The sequence below is a fragment of the Phacochoerus africanus genome, chromosome 4 (genome assembly GCF_016906955.1).
Source record: "Phacochoerus africanus isolate WHEZ1 chromosome 4, ROS_Pafr_v1, whole genome shotgun sequence".
Taxonomy (NCBI): Eukaryota; Metazoa; Chordata; class Mammalia; order Artiodactyla; family Suidae; genus Phacochoerus; species Phacochoerus africanus.
Window position 1 is genome coordinate 104859231 of NC_062547.1, and position 6000 is coordinate 104865230.

Below are 6000 nucleotides of genomic sequence, written 5' to 3' on the forward strand. Positions count from 1 at the left end.
CTCGGATCCAGCGTTGCTGTGGCTCTGGCGTAGACTGGTGGCTACAGCTCCGACTAGACCCCTGGCCTGGGAACCTCCATATGCCGTGGGAGTGGCCCAAGAAATGGCAAAAAGACCAAAAAAAAAAAAAAAATATATATATATATATATATATATATATATATATATATAGAAAGTGGTTATTATGTATGTGCACACAGATAAGAGTTCAAGATTTGAGTTTGTTCATATGAGCATTAGCTCCTCTACCCCCAAAGTCTAACTCTTTAAGTGAAATCACTTTTAATTTGCTAAAAAACTTCATTGTCCAGGACATTCTATTCCCTACCTCTGTTAGTCCTTCATTCATTTAAGTTATAGCAATAATAATAGCTAATAATCTGTGGTAGATACAATTTTGGTTCCTATAACTTTTACCATCTCATGTTATGCCTGTGAATATGTTATATACCACGACAAAAGAGATTTTGCTGATGTCTGTAAAACTAAAATTGCTAATTATCTGACCTCAAAATAGGGAGATTACCTTGGATTATCAGAGTAGACCCATGTAACTACGTGAGCCGTTAGAAGCAAAAGAAAAAAGCAAAATTCATTCAGAAAGATGTGGCAGAAGAAGTCTGAGAGAATCAAAACACAAGGTAGATTGAACATTCCATTTCTGGCTTTGAAAAGGAGGGGCCCATATGTCAAGTAAACAGAGACTTCAGTTCTACAACATAAGGAACTGAATTTTGCCCATCACCTGAATAAACCTGAAGGCAGATTCTCCTTCAGATCCTCAGAAAAGCACCTAGGCCAGCCAACATCTTTATTTTAGCTTTATGAGGCCCTCAGCAGAGAACCCAGTAAAACTTATCTAGACTCTGATCTACAGAACTGAGATAATAAATGGGTGTTGTTTTACACTACTAAGTATGTGGTAATTTGCTACAGCCACAAGAAAACTAATACTTAACCACAGAACACTTAACACAGGCTGGGCACTTAGCATTCTATGCATACAAATTCATTAAAAATTCACACACAAAAAACTTACAAAGAGAATACCGTATTTTAGACAAGGAGATTAAATACAGAGAATGAGCAAACTGGCACAACTATTATGTGGCAAAGCCATATTTGAAGCCCTTTGGTGTAGACAATTGCTCATATTTTCTGAGCCTCATTTCTTCATCTTTATCATTTTTATAACACTATCCAACATTTCTAATTGTCAAAGACATGGTTAGGAATACATGAGATAGTGTATGTAAAAGAGTTTTATAACATTTAAAGTGCCAGGAGAAAAGTATTGTTTACTTTGTCCAGTGCTTTCTGGATCTTCTATCTAGATTCCACTGATGTACAGGAGGTAAAAACAGACATATCTCTGGTATTTACTTTCTCTCTTTAAAAAGTTGATTTGCTAGTTTATGATTGCCAGTTTTTACTGGTTCACTCAGTGCCCCCTTCTGTATTTGTTCCTGCTAAATCATGAACTCTTAAATATTCTTTCTTGACACAATTCTTCTGTCTTATCTAAAATGCTTTTCCCCTGGAGTTCCCGTCATGGTACAGTGGAAACAAATCTGACTAGAAACCATGAGGTTGCGGGTTCAAACCCTGGCGTCGCTCAGTGGGTTGAGGATCTGGCATTGCTTTGAGCTGTGGTGTAGGTCGCAGACGCAGCTTGGATCTGGTGTTGCTGTGGCCGTGATGTAGGCTGGTGGCTACAGCTCTGATTAGACCCCTAGCCTGGGAACCTCCACATGCCGCAGGAGCCTGGCCCTAGAAAAGACAGAAAGACAAACAATAAAAAATAAAAAAATAAAATAAAATTCTTTCCTCATTTTCCAGCTGATAAAACACTCCACTAGTCTGTCTTTTGTTAAATTGTTAAATGAAGCTTCTGGATTTACAACTTGACTTGATTTTACAGCTTACCCAAATCCATTCTTTTTTTTTTTTTTTTTTTGATTTTCAGGCCCTCTCTTTTGGCCTGATTGTGTATAATATATTCTTATGAGTTTTCATTATAAAAAGTGTTACTTCTCTCCAACAAGACACACCATATTTTATTTTTATGTAAAAGTTTCAATTTTTTTACCTCTCCCATAGAGAATTACAAATTAAACCAGCCATATTCAGAGATGTCCCAGGGTAAACTCAGTGATATTTCTTAAAACTATGCTTAAGATCTTTCCTTGTTGAAATGTATGGCGAAAAAAAAAAATACCAGTAAGGTCAGCAGAATTGACTTATTCCTACTAAGTTTCATCAATAACCTTGGCAGTTACCACTCAGTTGCAATGACACCCTGCCAATGTACAATGAGAAACTTAAATCAGTTAACAAAGAGTTAAATGCTAAGTGTATAAGCCAGAGGGACTCTTTAGTAGCTTTAGAAAAGCCTTTCTCTTATGCAGTGCAAAGGCTGACACAATTAAAGACAAGGCAAAGGTCCCAAGAGTTAGGGTCATAGAGCTCCAGAATCGTTTAAATGACCAGTTCTGGAAGGCCTGTTATGCTAAATTCAGGGCCATATTGATAAAATTTAGGGTACTGAGATAAGGGATAGGAAAAACTGCCCAGAAGGATTGAGGCTCTGCAAACTATCCTGAAACTACGGAGCTTGCAGGAGTGATACCCCCTCATGAGAGATGGCACTTAGCCTGTGTGTGTGTTGCTGCAGAGGCCTCTCCCCAGCAAAATGACAAGTGCCCCTCAGAATTTCTTCTCACTCCCTCCCCTGGCCACCAACCTGAGCATAAGAGTTCGATCCCAGCATAATCCAGCTGCTGAGGTGAAGGCAAAGTAAGGCAGGAAATACCACACAAACCAAAGAAACATCGAAAATTAGAAGGCATGGACCAGCAAGAGCCAGGAATCTCCTGAAACTGGATTATGAGGGTGCTTAATCAAGAGATCTTGAGCATAAGACTGAAAGAATAATAATTTATTGAATTGGGGACATTTTCCTGTGACACAGGTTTAATTTCTTGGCAAGAACCCCATGACTCAGGGAAAACTCACTGCTAGGAAGACTTTTAGAAGCCTAGAGAAAATAGTTGCCCCAGTAGTTGCTGAGCAAAGCTGAAATGCTTGAGTTGACATAACAGCTAGGAAAATGGAATAAAAAGACTCTAAGAAGTAGGCATGTGGTAACAAACATTCAACCCAGGATTATGCTCCAGGAGACGGCTCAGAAGACCCAGCTTTTACCAAGGCTCCCAAGAATGCACTGGGAGGCAGGTATCAGCCTCACAAAGTTCAGTGGTGGCTACTTCTGCTGTCCAGGGCTGACATTACGAGAAGTGGTCACAGAGCCTGGCTCATTAATAGCCAATAGAGGCCAGGAGGTGGCACTTAATGGCCAGAAGCCAAGGGATAACAACTATAATAACAGGCAAGAGTAGAGAAGTAGCCATGGGGAGTTAATTCACAAGGACTTGTGAAGATGGTTAATAGGCTGGCACACCCTAGAAGATAAATGGCCCCGACAGCAGCAATACTCCTTAATATCTAACAACAGTGAAAGAGCCAGAAGCTAAGGTCAGTCACTCCAATAAAAAGTCACATTTCTTTTTTTCATTTCTTTTTTGGGGGGTGGGGAGGAGGAGAAAAAGATAGCTTTATTGCTTTGCCAGGAAAAGGGGGTCACAGCAGTCTAATGCCTTAAAGACTGTCCCCCCCCCTTTTTATTTCTTGAATCTGGGTCAGTTTTCAGAAACAGAATCCACTTATTAAAATGGGCCCCCAAGAAGAAAGATCTTACAACACTGACAACTCTAAATGGTAAAAACTAACTTAGTTCTTCCACAAAGGAACCTGTAGCCATTTACTCAGATGACTGATTACTGGGACCAACATTTTGAAGACAATTGGATATAACATTCTGAATTGATTGACATTGATACTTGGAGATATAACCATCATTATAACACTTTCATTAGAGAGGAAGTCAGGTACTAAATGGAATATTTGATAAAATCCAACTTAGCATGGTGGATTTTATCCACTCTAGCAGTCCTAGCCACTGAGTAAATCCACAGACATATCAAGCAGTCATTTGCTTTGAGTGTATAGATAGGATTCAGAGTTAGAATATCCCTCACATTGCATCCTTGGACTGTGGAGTAAGCATTACCATAGTGGGAGAAGCTAAGTGAAAGCCTTTAAAACTACCCTCACCCCTCAGCCAAGAAAGTAAATCTGAATATCATATCATGGAAGGATGGTAGAGATTATTGCTGTCATTAAAGACCTAAATGTTTTAGGACTACGGTTTCTAGCATACCTTTGTGTAATCCACCAGTTTGTCTCCTGCAGAAACTGGATAGATCAGGGAAAATGGTTATTTTCTACCAGAAGCTCAGCTGAGTAGTTGCCATAGTCACATCTGGAGGACCAAACACAGTTTCATTGCTAGAATATATTAACAAGGCCTCTTTTCTACCTCAGTTAGGAAAAAAAAAAAAAAATCAGACCCAAATGCATTTTCATGGAATAGACAAAAATATTCATGTACAGTTTTATTCCTGGGCTGTGATAACTCTATTAACTCCTCTGCCTCTGTCAGAGTACCATCCAAATAGATATGGGCTGTCTAGACATTCCAATATCCAATAGACATTGATCTATTACATCATTGACTTCATGCTTATCAGGCAGGATGAGCAGGAGATACCTAGGTCACTGGAAGCCTTGGTTAGACACCTGCATTCGGGAAGGTAGGAGAAAAATTCTTTAAGAATTCAGGGACACCAAGGTGGCAGCATTGGAACCTACACAAGGACCTAATAGGGACTCACACTTCTCCAGGCCTACTTAGCTACTGTCATCCCTGAATGTCCAACTTGCCATGAGTGCTGTGTCCCCAATATAGCTCTATTCCTCTAGAAGACCAGCAAGTCACTTTGGGGCAGTTTGACTACTTTGGATCCCTTTTTATCTTGAAAAGACTGACAGTTGGTCCTTAGAAAAAAATACTGATTTCAGGTATGAGTTTACTTTACCTGCCCACAATTCTCAGGCAGGACCACTGTCCAGGTACTGACAAAGTACCTGATCCACAGACATGGAAACCCACATGACATAGCAAAGGTAACTGACCCTGATCAGTAAAAGGAGGTGGTGCTGTTTAGACATAATGGGGACAGAAAGGGGACATGGGGAACCCAGGTGGTCTATTTGAACTTCCTGATACTCCCTTGCCCAGTTGTGAATGCACACATGCAGCAACCATGACCTCAGAAAGAAATGACTAGCAAGGGCTCAGACCCATGAAGAATGAAGATTTGTCTGGTCACACCACCAGGTTAACTACAAAGCCTTGGCAAGAAGATAACTATGAATGAGGTGCATTTTCAATGAATAGTGGAGAGGGAAGACAATATCTGATGCAGACTTGAGACCAAATGAAGAAATTCTGTTCATCCCACTATCCACCATCTTCTAATTTATTCCTTAGGAAAAGAAATCACAGGAATTTTGAAGAAGCTGGGCCCCAGACACAGATGAAGAAGTGGATCTGTGCAGCACAAAGGGTTGATTATGGAAGCCATGAAGGTGAGCTACTAGATCTCCCTTCCAGGGAGAATCTTCCCTGAGTGTATTTAGGAAGAGCCTCAGCTGCTACCCATCCATCACAGCATTCACACTGAGGACATGCTCTTCATGGACACTTGGTAGATAAAGGTGGTGCACTGTAAGGATGCCAGAGCTGGACCATTCTTACACCATGGGGAGCTTCTTTAATGGGTCACTTTTGATCTGAACTGAATGTTACTTCTTCCCAACTGCACTGCAGTATGAGGCTGTTCCTACCAAATCCTCCTTTCCCTGTCTGCTTTCCAGGTGTCAGACCTGCCTTATGGTCTGAGGCACTCTGTGCCTACTTCTGTTCCGTGTCTTTTTTTATCCTTCACAGATATTTCTTCCCTCATTCCCTTACACGAATAACTTTACCTGGACTTCTTACCAGGTGACCTGAACTACACCATAGCATTCAATCATTTT

General features: G+C 40.5%; 1 long non-coding RNA gene across 1 annotated transcript in view; it reads left to right on the forward strand.

Moving 5' to 3' along the window:
- The window catches only part of LOC125126196 (uncharacterized), a 411782-nt gene extending 406238 nt beyond the window's left edge, over window positions 1–5544 (forward strand). Inside the window, exon 4 of the long non-coding RNA XR_007134552.1 lies at window positions 5453–5544. This is a non-coding gene — a long non-coding RNA (uncharacterized LOC125126196). The remainder of the gene's footprint in view (window positions 1–5452) is intronic.
- Window positions 5545–6000: the final 456 nt, after the last annotated feature.